At 35.8% G+C, this 12,977-nt stretch overlaps 1 protein-coding gene across 1 annotated transcript in view; it reads right to left on the bottom strand.

Moving 5' to 3' along the window:
* Positions 1 to 12,977, bottom strand: part of VPS13B (vacuolar protein sorting 13 homolog B) — a gene marked incomplete at its 5' end in the record, with an annotated part of 272,185 nt that overhangs the window by 155,116 nt on the left and 104,092 nt on the right. The window lies entirely within an intron of this gene.

The following is a 12,977-nucleotide window of genomic DNA, read 5'->3' as shown; positions in this document are numbered from 1 at the left end:
GGGTTTAAAGGTAATTTTTGTCCTTTTGACAGAATATCCATAATAATAAAGATCTCAGTGAGTACAGGGTGAGGGAAGACATCCCACAATATTTCTAATATTTACCCTGTTAAGCACATGAACTGTAGGATATTAATACTTCCCTGGTATGATACAAGCCCTAATAATTTTTTGCTTTCTTTTTATTCACTTTATGTGTTATTCTTTTTTTCCTTCCTGTCTTTTATTCTTTCCCACTAAAACCTACCCCTCACCGAACTCTTAGGTTTTCTAACCCCTTTATAGTTTGCATTTGCCTGTATCTCAGGCCTACCAGTATTGACTATGAGCTTGTTTAAACATAAATGACACTGAGAATTTAAGAAGATGCTAATGTTTGCAATGAGGACACAAGAACAGGTATTGTCAATAAGTATTAAGAAAATACATGATCTGTAGATACAAGTGTGTCCTGCCTGGTCTCCTTTATCCCTTTTTCTTTTTTGCCATATACATACAAGGAAATTAGGTGTAGTTCAATTTTGAGACCTATATAACTAATTTAACTCAACCCCACCTGTCTTTGTTGTCTACTACATGTACTACATACATCAACCTGTTGTGACTCTGCTCCTCAATGAGGGGACCCAGTTATTTGTGGTGCCACAGAAAGGTTCACCCACAAGTATTAGCTTTTACATTTAAAATATGGTCTTAGTTTTCTTTTGAAAATTTCCTGGTACATTAAAAAAAAAAGCTACAACATAATAAAAGAAAAATCTGTTAGATGGTTTTAATTTTGGTGTAAATTACCAGCATTAGACATTGCGATGACCACTTAATAACAGCAAAGAGTGGTGATGAATTCACAAAGGACCACTTACAGATGGTAAGCCAAAATCATACTTTTGCCACAAAATATGAAAATAATCCCTGGGACTCGTGACAGAGTTATTAATCTTCCTTTCCCCTTTCTTTGACTCTGAGAAGTTAGCCTATGGGACGTCATCCCTTTCTTTTTCTTTTTTTTCCATCAAGAAATATACTAAATATCTTCCTTGGGATAAAATGAATCTTATTTTGTTTATCACCACATACATCAACGCAGGGCCACAGAGAATATTCAGAGTTCATGTAAACTGGATACTTATATACTCAAAATCTGGTGTAAATGGCAATGGAAAATGAGTTAAAGCATTGTTATTCTTTTTCCTAGTGGATAAAATGCCTACAAGTAAAAATTATAAAGAGTCATCTTCTTAGCAATTGAGCAGTGGGAAAGGCTAAATAATGTTGTAAAGTTCTTTGTGTGTGTGTTTATAGCAAATAAGGCAAAATGCTTGGTTAGCTAGTGAGTACAAAGGCATTTGATATGTTACTTTTTAGATTTTTCTGTACTTTTATTTTTTTCCCAACATTTCCAAAAATAAGGAGGGAAGAAAACAAAGAAAAAAATGTAAAGAAATATACTTCAAACTTACTTACTCAACTGCTGAATCAGGTCATTTTTTTTTTTTTACTTTGAATTCTGAAATTATTTCAGGTTTTTAGCAAAGTTGTATCTTTCAACGAGCTTTCCTCAATGTTAACAATTTACATAAAATCAGACTATGATTCTCAAAAACCAGTTATTAACAGCGATACAACACAACAAATTTATATACCTTCTTTTAATCTTATCAGTTTCTCTTCTCATGTCTTTTTTCTGTTTCAGTATCCAACTCTGGTTCCCATTCGGCATCTAGTGATTGTGTGATTAGGCCATTTTGACTAAGTACATGGTATAACTTTTGCCCTTACCTCGTTTTCTTCAACAATATGCCTTTCTATTGCATTTTTCTATTAACTTCTTTCAAAAATCTGTGTTTATCTTTTAAATTTCAGTTTTAGCAAACTAATGGAAGATATTTAATTAAACTAAATGAGGTGTAGCAACACTGAGAAGTAATTTCAGAAACAACTGGTATAATAAACAGAACTAATTTTGCTTTGTTTGCATACCGACATACTTTTCACTAAGTATAAAAATTTAGTTAAAGGAACAAATAGTTTCATGACCTTCAAAACGCTCCTCCAGAAGACTAATAAATGCAAACCACTTGTTTTGGAAAATGTTTACAAAACGCAGCCAGCCCTATATTGTCTGTATCTACTGGACCCTTAGTAATGCTCCAGCTTTCTACATGCTGACTAAGCAAAATGCAATCTAAATCAAGCTTCTGTATATCATTAAAAAGAGTACTCCATGATGACATGTGCTAGCAAAGCATATCCAGGTAATTTTTTATTACAGCTGGAAGTAATCTAAGGCTACTAGAAAATCAGCAAGCATGTGTTAGATAAATCTAGAAGCTGATTTGCATAACAGTGAAGCATCAAGATACCTCATAATGTGAAAAGGAAACAAAAACATTTGTAAGTGTGGTCCAAAAAGACAACCAATCCCTCAAGAGACAAAAATCCTTCACTTCTAGTTTCTTTAATCACATTAAAGCATATAAAAGTGGCACTTCTGTGTTCTAACCATGAAAAAAACGTTTCCCCTCTTTGATCAGAATATGTAAGCTAATCAGATCCTATTTAGCTATATTCAATTCTGTAATAAGTATATACATATATATAAATATAAAACCTATTAATATAGTAAACTAAAAGTATGAAATGATACAAAGAAAATACATAACAAAACAGTCAGAGAACTATATGCACACTGATGTCTAAGCCATGAGGGAGGTCAGTGCTCCCCAACAATTTAACTTAAAAGCTAGTTACCACATGACAGCTCAAATGGGTGTATCCTTCTCAAAGCAACTGATGACTTCTCACAGGCAAGATTCCAGTCTCCAAGGACTCTCACCCAGTCCTCACTGGTAAGTAAAAGCTGGGACCCCTGGTCTAATCCAAACTACATCTTTGGACGTAAGAAAATGGAAAAATGACAAGTAGCTGGAAGAGGAATCTCTTCTTTCACTAAAGAAAGACAGAATTTCTCATGAAAAATGAAATGTTACTGAGTTGGCTACTCACACATGGCCATTGTCTGGGAAAGGTATTTTTTATGAAATGCTTTAAAACTCTAGGATCCTGGAAAAACAAAAACTAAAAATACCAAAGTGTGATGGAGGATATGCTTTGCCTCTTTCTTCCCCTCCGATCTGCCACCATGCTCACTGTTTTTACAGTTGTGTCAGTTTATTAGAAAAATAAAACTTGACTGGATCATGGCCTGGCTATGTTTTAAAAAAAGCAGACTGGCAAATCTGACTGCATACTGGAAAGCACATGACAACCTTCTTACAGAGGAAAGAATAACAGCAAATATATACTTGACAAGTTTCTGAGATGAATACAGTAGCTGATTAGTTGAATTACATGAGGAAACTGCTGCTGAATCAATTTTTTAAAAAGTAAGCCACATAGATAAAAAACATTGGTATAAATGTACTCAAATAATGTTGAAAGCAACATGACTTGCTAGGTAATTTATGGCAGTGGCTTAGAAACTGATCTGGATCTACATAATCTAAGTTTTAATGAACTGGTATAACAGAAAGGCCAGAAGCCAGGAGATGTGTGTTCCAGTCTTCAATCTACCTTATAGTTTCTCTGGGCTAACTGCTTAACCCTTCTACTCTTCACTCAGTAAGGTGGGCTTCAACCCAGGGTTCCAGGACACTTAGTGAGCCCCACATAGTAATAGTGGTCCATAAGTCATTTTTAGTATTTCACAGAGACTAAAAGAAATCATGAATTTACCTGAGACAGGGTTGTGAAGGTGTAGTAAAGTTTTTGGTTTGGGTTTCAATGGTGTTAAGTCAGTATAGTTAGCAATCTACTCTTAAATGCAATGTATTTGGATCATGAGGCCCATGAGGGAAAAAGATAAAAAAGCGTTATTGACAAGGAAGAGGATGACCTTTAAGGTAATTTTCAGCTCTAAAACTTAATGATCTGTGACTTCAGCATTCATTGGTATGACTGGGAGAGAGGGAGAGAAGGAAGACATAAAACGACTATAATATACTGAGCACTTAATTAGTACCAAGCAATATTTGGGGTACTCTGCATATATTATGTCACTTAATCCTCTCAAAGCTCTGTAAAGCAAATATTTTTGCCTTTATTTACCTTCATAGTTACTGTGGAATAACTTTTGCCACAATTGGCCAGTAAGTAGCAGGGTTGGCATACAGATTCTGCCTGCCTCATTTCAGTACCATGTTGCTTTATAAAAACGACTCCTATTACTTAGTTCTTAGTAATTTCATTTTTCCAATTGGTAACTGGGTTGTAAATATTTTTTTTACTTGTCTCCAGCTCTCTTGCATGGACTTAGTATATTTTGCCAACACATCTAACGGCTCAAGGGGACTAGCCAGAGTAAAAGAACATCTAAGACATGTCTTTAGGTACTCATCACTGACAAAAGTTGCTTTGTCAGAAACTTTCCTAGCAAATAGCCTACTGGCTTATATGACTTATCTGGACAAGAGGGCAATTTGCTGTGACCACAAGCAAAACTAAATGCTGTCACAAATTCAGTAGAGTTGGGATAGATATTACTTCTAACCTTTTCTTTTTCCATAGTTGATGAACTGGGGTATATAATAATTCATCTAGTACTAACCTAATAGGGGCTATTATTAGAATGCAAAGGAGAAGCTATGAAGAAAAAGGGCTCGGCCAGGCTCGGTGGCTCAACCTGTAATCCCAGCACTTTGGGCGGCTAAGGCGAGTGGATTGCCTGAGCCCGCAGGTTCAAGACCAGTTTGGTGAGACTTCAACTCTACAATAATTAAAAAAAAAATAGCCAGTCATGATAGTGCACGTCTGTAGTTCTGGAAGGATCAATGGAGCCCAGCAGATCAATGCTGGGGTGGCTGTGAGTGTGCCCCTGCACTCCAGCCTGGTCGACAGAGTGAGACTCCAACTCAAAAGGGCTAGAAACTGTCTTCTCCAACAACATTTTCCACAGTGAGATATCTTCATGTTAAGTGACAACATTTTTGTTGTCTCAAGAGCCCCCTTTTCTCCTTTCCAGGAAACACGTGATTTTACTATGTGTATGTATGAAATTTGTATCAGTTATTTTCTTCCAAATGTACCTAAATCTGGAGAAATTGCCCTGTATCATACAAACCAGAAAAAATAAAAAACACTGTTTTGTTTTCTAGAATGCATAGGACACACAAGGTCCAATGTGATGGGACACAATTCTTAAATATATGAGGGAAAATCCCCCCCCAAAATGAAATTATCTTTTGGAGGGCAGGTCCCTTGTGGTACACTCAGAATTTGTTCCTCCAGATCAAAGGATAAATCAAAGTTTTTATCTGGAAGTTTTGGGAAAATTGAGTCATGATTTGCAGAAGAAACGTCCCGAGATGTGGCAAACAGGTAACTGGTTCTTCCACCATGAAAATGTACTTGCCCACACCATGCTGAGTGTTCAGCAGTTTTTGACCAAAATAGCATGACCCCTTTGCCCCATACTCTCTATTCACCCGCTATCACCTCAAGTAACTTTTTTTTGGTTTCCCAGATGAATAAAGTCCTCAAAGGGAAATGTTTTGCTTATGTGAAAGAGATGAAACAAAAACCAGCAGAAGCACTAAAAGGCATCAAAATTAGTGACTTCAAAAACTGTTTTGAGCCGGGCTCGGTGGCTCAGCCTGTAATCCCGCGCCTTTGGGAGGCTGAGGTGAGTGGATTGCCTGAGCCCGCGGGTTCGAGACCCGCCTGGGCAGCGAGACCTCATCTCTACAATAAATCAAAAAATCAGCCGGGCGTGGTAGCGCATGCCTGTAATTCCGGCTACTTGGAAGGCTGAGGCGGAAGGATCGCCGGAGCCCAGCAGGTCGAGGCTGCGGTGGCCGGAAGCGGCCACTGCACTCCAGTCTGGGTGACAGAGTGAGACTTCCACTCAAAAAAAAAAAAAACTGTTTTGAGCAGGGGAAAAAGTATCTTGATAGCTGTATTGCATCAAAGAGAGAGTACTTTGAAGGTGATTGAAGGTTAAGCATGTAAGAATAGATATATAATTTTTTTCTAAATAAATTCTGTTTTTTTTGGGGGGGGGTTCCTCCATATGCTCTGAGGGCAGTTTTCCAGAAAATTCTAGATTAAGTTTGGAATTTGGTAGCTAAAACTGATGAAAGATATAGAATCATTTAGCTGGAGACAAGATTTGAAGGTGGATTTACATGGAAGACTATAATGACTGCTGGATTTCTCATTAGAAGGGAGCAGAGTCTTATGAAGACTTCATATTCCCCAAGAGAGCCGTATTTACACAATTAACAATTCTTTTGTTGGGGAAAGAAAGCTTTTCATTATTGCATGTGGGCTGTATAAAAATACAAGAGATGTGTAACACACGGTAAACAGAAAGTAATGATCTTAAACAGGCCAAATCCTTGAACTCGTCATTAATAAATGTCTCTCTTGCATTCAGCTACCCGGGCTGCTGGGAGCCTGTTTTCTTCAAGTACTTCAAACACTGAAATCCAGGAACATTTATTATTTTAATCCATTACAGGCAGTACTTGATTTAACTTTATTGGTTGTGGTGGTGGTAGTGGTTATAAGTGGGGGTACAGCAATGTTCTTTTACACATCATTTCAAAAGGGCTTAATTATATTTTATAGTTTGGGCCAGGAATTCTGCTTGTTTTTTGTCTAACAAGGTTCAAATGGAGTTCAGGTCAGTGATGAATCAGAAGAAAAAGTCAGAGATGGTTATCTCTCTGCAATGAGCTCATCTCCCTCTACGAAAGGCTGGGCAGGTACATCATGTCCACTGCAACACAGCACATGAGATTGCTCTGATATCCTAAGTTTGTTGCTTATTAGATAATATTTATTTTTTATGCAGCCTTGAAATTAATACATTAGAATTGCAGCCCAGTGATTATCCTTTATATCTCTGAAGTTACTATCTATGTATTGTAAAGATTTCTTGTTGGAATCCAAAAACAGAGTAACCACACAGCATTCAAACAAAAAATGTATATGAAAAACATTTTAAGAAATGCATAAGCTCCTTATCACAGGACAATGTATCTATATACCCCCAAATAAAAGATGCAGAATACTACATTTACAGAATTTGGTTAGACAAAAGAATAAGTGACTACGTAAGCATGATTGAGCAGTATATATCTACTAATAATTTTTTTTTAAAAAGTAAAACATTTATACTTTTTAATCCCTTGTTGAGGATGTGGAAAAGATATCTTCTAAGGTAATGGTATTAATAGTGTTTATTATTGCTCAAAAGTCGTATCCGATTATAAAATATAGCAATTACAGCCAGGAGAATAAAACTTATATGCTGAGATTTCTTCTCCACTACATATGATTTCTAAGAGGAGGACAGGAGAATTACAGTATCTCATACATTTATGATTTCTATTCTCACCACACAAGAGAATATGGGGCATTATTTTCTTTTAAAGTTAAGATAATTTTATTTGTTCTATTTATTTCCTGTCCAATTTTTAGAAATCCCTGTTCTACTTTTTTTTGAATGCCTCAATAGTTCACCAGAACTATATACAGAAATATATCACTGTTGGAAAAAATCAGTAATCTACAGGTAAATTAAGGGTAAAAAAAGAGGTACATGCCAGTTCATCAGTAGCAACTTTGAACCTTGTTATAAAGTAATAGGAGGGAATGTGACCAGGATTAATAGTGGTACTCAGTCCTGGGATGAGGGGGTGTCTTGTTTCACAAACTCTAGGCCATCTGTTCTTCCCGCCTACATTTTACTTCTGCAAAACTATAAACGCACCTCTACCTCAGGGACTATAGAAAGGTATTAGAATTCTTCTGCTTTTCATTATCACAAGATTCAGTAACTCATTTCATTGTCAAGATAATCCCCTTTTACTCTTTCTTTTGCGCTTGCAGGGTACGCCAAAATGACAAATAAAATCCCAGATGTTACAGACCCAATGAGGTCTCCACCTTTCCTTGAGTGTTGGGTTTAAGCTACTTGGGACAAAGTGTCAAAAATGACAGGACTCTGATGCCCACACCCAATATTCATTAAGGTTTGTTAGTGATTTGTATAGCTGTCTACAAGCTGTACTTCCACTTCAGTCCTCAGTGGCTGTTTAAAAGTTAAGTTTGTCTTCTGGCTTCTACTGACAAAGAATTCATTTCCTATTGTTCAGACATTGGAAAGAGATGCTATTTCTTTCTAAAAGTAAGAGAAGTCTTTGGGGTGTTGTAAATGGCTTGTTATTGCAACGTATTATTTTAGGTAGTCATATCTAATTTAATGTTTTATTTCCCCTTAGGCTAACTTGTATCTCTTCAGCATTCAAAGGTTATGACAATGCCCTACGAGATTTTCATTGGAGATCCAGTTAACTTTGAAATGAAAAGTTGGAGCTTCGTTTTGTATTAATTAATGTCCTGGTTTCACTTTTCAATACATGGAAAAAAACTTTAAGTTCTTTACGTTTTTATTGGTCCTGAATCTGGTAAATATGAGAAGAGGCATTTCGTGTATGTGAAAAATAATGTGGCTATGCTTTCTTTCTCTCTACTTTAGTTTATTCACAAAGATAAGTACATCTGGATGTCACAGGCTGGGGTAGTGAAAGTTATTTAAACCACAGCTCTTTGACTAAGAGTTCGACGCATTGTTTTCTGCCTGGGTAAAAAGTACCATAAGTCCCCATGGACAGCGTTCCAACTTCTTCCCAATTCCTATGAAAATGCCAGCCAAGAAGGCCTCATTTAGGCTCTTTCTCCAAACCTAGGTGCCATCTAACTTGTTCACATCCTATTTTCCTTTTCCTTACCTCCACACATGGAGGTTGCCAATCTCAGAGCTCCTGAGAAAGAGCATGGCAGTATAAAATTCAGCAATTTCACAGCTCTGAGTTGTGCACTGTTGTTTGCTGAAATCTAAGGAGTGCCGCCCTAATAGAGCCATAATTTACTCTGACAAGGGGAGCTAAAGTCTGCAGCTCACTCCCCACCCTGCCTGTGGAAAGTGCTACACTGCCCGTTCAGAATTTATAGCTACATACTTATGGTTTCCCCAAAACTACATACTTCAAATGGCAAAAAGGATTGTGCTGTATGTATATGTAAGAGGAAGGGATCGTTTTTTTAAAAGAACAGATTATAGAATGGGTTGAATTTTATGAATAGCAAAAAACATAGTATCTGCCCTAAAATATTTCAGGGTATAAGATATGATTTCTAAATAAATTATTTTGTTATTGATAATATAATCATAGGATTTTCTATTATATACCAACTTTAAAAATGCAAGCATTACGTCTACTGAAATCAGAACTTTAGGACCATTTTACCAAAGACACATGGGAGAACATAAGTATTCTAACAGAAATATGAGTTAGGTTATTATAAGTCATTGTTATGGCAGCATCTGCAGAGTGGAATTAAAAAAAAAAATCAAATCCCTTGAAACTCTCATAGTTTAGGGTCATAGAATAGTACAGGAGGCTAAGAAAAACTGGCGGATTTGATTTTTTTGTGAAGTAGAAAATATCTAGCCATTTCATTTTGTTCCAAATGATAAAAACAGAAATTCCTTGAACCACTTCAGTGAGTAATTTTAAGTATTTAGTTTTAAAAATCAGTAAATAAATATGAAGGTTTTAAGATTTTAAAAATGTATTGACAATGTTTGAGTAGAAAATTAACTGTCCCCTTTTACTCTTTTATTATTCCCTTTTCCCATACACTTCCCGTAAGTTTCTGACAGATTAGATGATACAAAATATAATCATTAGGTGAACTGAAATATTTTTTGTAACTCTGATAAATGAGTAAACATGCCTAAAACACACTCCCAATGGTGTTTCTCTAAATATTACTTAGCACATAAGATTCCTTTAGCATTACAAATCTATTTCAGCTCCTAAATTAAAACTCATCTGGAAAGGACCGTTTTACCCTGTTTATATAACATTGTCACATAAAGAGTGTTAAAAAATATTTCACTAAAAATAGCTTGCGTAAGTTAGGGATTAGAGTAGTTTCTGTTGCTATAATTGTTCCTTTGTAGTTTTTTCCATGATGTTTTTGCACAGTGTTTTTGACTGTGTTTATTAAAGTCAGCACATCAAAAAGGATCAAAGAGAAAGTGAGTGAGAACCAAAGAAACCCCAAGTGTGTTGTCTCATTGAGGACTTATGCAGATTCGCATAAACAAGTGCAAATTGTTGAGGTTTTAATGAAAATTTTCTACAATTATTTTATCTTAAGTCATTCTATACAATAACATCTGTACAACAGATGGCTATACTGTACCAAAGCAATGTTCCTTTTTCTTTCTCTGTTTAATGGTACATCTGAGATGACTACTTTTGTCACTGTGCTCAATTTGGTTCAGCAAATAATTTGAAAAGTGCAGCTGCTGCAGATGGTCACAATAGTTATATAAACTGTAAAATCAAAGACACAGTTAAGTATTTCTGTATTAGATTCAAACTATAAAAATCTGACATTAACTCCACTGAACTCAAAGATATACTACAGTATAAAAAACTTTGGTTGAATGTGGAATAATATTACTTGAAAACTACAAAAAGAAATACCACTACTGGTAGGAGATATGTGTGTGTGTGTGTGTGTGTGTGTGTGTGTGTGTGTGTGTGTGTGTGTGTATGTTTTTGATAGTGAATACTTTTTATCACTTATCAAGACCATAGCTTCAATATATGTTTGCATATATTTTATTCTGGTGAAGCATAAATTTTCAAGATATTCAACTACACAATGAATTTAATGTTCAAAGATTAAATTTTATCTATAAAATAGTTAAAATTAATTTTGTGAGAAAATGTAGTACTATCTCAATCATAATTTTTCTAGAAATCAGTCTTTAGCAATAACTATAACTTAACACAATCTTATTTCACTTAGTTATAATTTATTATTATTTTGCTGACCTTAAACTGCTTGAGCATGTTGTTACATAAAGCAAAACTGTAGGAAAAAAAAAGATTCTGGTGTTCATTCTAGTCTTATAACAAAACTGTTCTTATTAATGGCTAACCTCAATTTCGGTTTGATTTGACACGAATAACTATTTTAGAAAGTTTGCTGGACATTATACATTAGAGTTGTATGAAGTATGTCTTACTCAGAACTATAGTTTCTATTTACATGTTTAACTAAATTTAAGAGCATAACTGTAAAAAGAGTAGGAGTATGTAGTTTTTCTGGTATAAAGGGGTTAAAAAGTTACAAAAACAGAATGAGTCTACTAACTTGTAGATAAAATATGAGTAGTAAATTAATTAAACAAAGCAATGAGGATGAAAAAATAAAAGGTTCTAAAAGTGAGTACAGTATGTTTAAATTCTTCCATTCTCTTTTGAGTCCTAACTTTCCTCTGCTATGATTAAGGTACCACTGGAAAGGCATGGGAACAGATCCAGTGTTGTCTGGGTTGCAATTTATTTGTGAATAAATCAGACACTGCAGCCTCCAGTGTTTCATAGACTTTCATGTCCCATGAACCTACATTTTTCATTTCTAACTTTTAAGACAATTAAAAAAAAAAAAACCAACCAAAAACAGAGCTCTTAGCTGGCTTGGCCACAAATATTTCTGGTGAGAAAGAAATAAATCATCTATGTTTTGGCCGAAAATTCATACTTATCAACTATAAAACTTTCTCTTTATCTCTTAAACTACTATGTCCAAACTGGCTCTATAGAAGTAAGTTATAGTTAGTCTGCAGCTGCCATTTAATTGTTTTTTGGTAAGTAACTAAGTTGCATGTAGTTCAAGGATTTACTTTATCTCCTGCACTACATCCTAGCACCAACTTTCCCCCACAAATTAAAGTGGGAAAAAAAGATGGTTCTCTTTTGCTACTTTCACTTTCAGAGCAACATTTCTGGCACTGTGCCCTGAATCTTTACAGTAGCAAAGATTCTGTGATTGAAAACTGTTATTTTCCACCTGTGTCTTTTTTTTTTTCCCCTCTCTTCCTGTCCTCACATTCCTTTTGCCTACCCTTTTTGATTCAGTGTAAAGAAGCACATAACCTAGTCATGGTTACAGGTTACAGCAGAGGAACATGTAGATGTCAGTGCCAGTTAATTTCTCACCTCTCTACCCATCAAAGACCTTCAATTTGCAGGGTCCATTTCTCTCTTTTCTAGGCTAGGCTTTTCCTTGCCAGGTGTTGAAGCCTGATAAAATGGCCTTCTTGCAAAGTTGAATGCTAGCTACTACTCTTTGTGTGCATATCTGCCACACAGTGATTTTTATTTTTAAATAAATTGTTACCACTTATTTAATACAGTGCATCAGAATCATCTGTAAGGCACACTGAAGCAGATTGCTAGGTTCCATGCCCAGACTTCCTGATTCAGTAGGTCAGGGGTGGGGTCTGAGAATTTGCATTTCTAACAAGTTCCCAGGTGACACTGATGCTGCTGACCCTGAGATCATTCCTTGAGAAGTACTATTCCAATGGTTCACAAAGCTTGATATCCAGTTGTTCTACTAGAGCTATTCTAGGCAAAAAGAACTTCAGGAATTACTGGGGGAAGGTTTTTTTTTTTTTTTTCTGATTTGGGGTCTCCCTCTGTCACTCAAACTGGAGTGCAGTGGCATGGGTCATGGCTTACTGCAGCCTTGACCTCCTGGTCTCAGGCAATCCTTCTGTCTCAGCCTCCCGAGTAGCTGGGACTACAGGCATTCACCACTATGCTCAGCAAATTTTCTGATTTTTTGTAGAGACAAGGTCTTGCTTTGTTGCCCAGGCTGGTCTTGAACTTTTAGCCTCAAAAGATCTTCCCACTTTAGCCTCCCAAATTTTGGGAGTACAGGTATGAGCCACTGTGCCCAGCCAGAATTAATAGTTCTAAAGACATCTGTAGGAGCATGCCTCAAAGAGTGAATAGGAACAGTCCACTTTAAACATTAAAATACCTAGGCTCAAAGGATTTGTTCTAAAATTATGTCTAAAATAAGGTCACAAAACAGAAATG

The sequence above is a fragment of the Carlito syrichta genome, unplaced genomic scaffold, assembly GCF_000164805.1.
Source record: "Carlito syrichta isolate Samal-C Ts95f unplaced genomic scaffold, Tarsius_syrichta-2.0.1 Scaffold308755, whole genome shotgun sequence".
NCBI lineage: Eukaryota > Metazoa > Chordata > Mammalia > Primates > Tarsiidae > Carlito > Carlito syrichta.
Note: the sequence above shows the minus strand (reverse complement) of the source record. Positions and strands in the feature narration are given on the sequence as shown.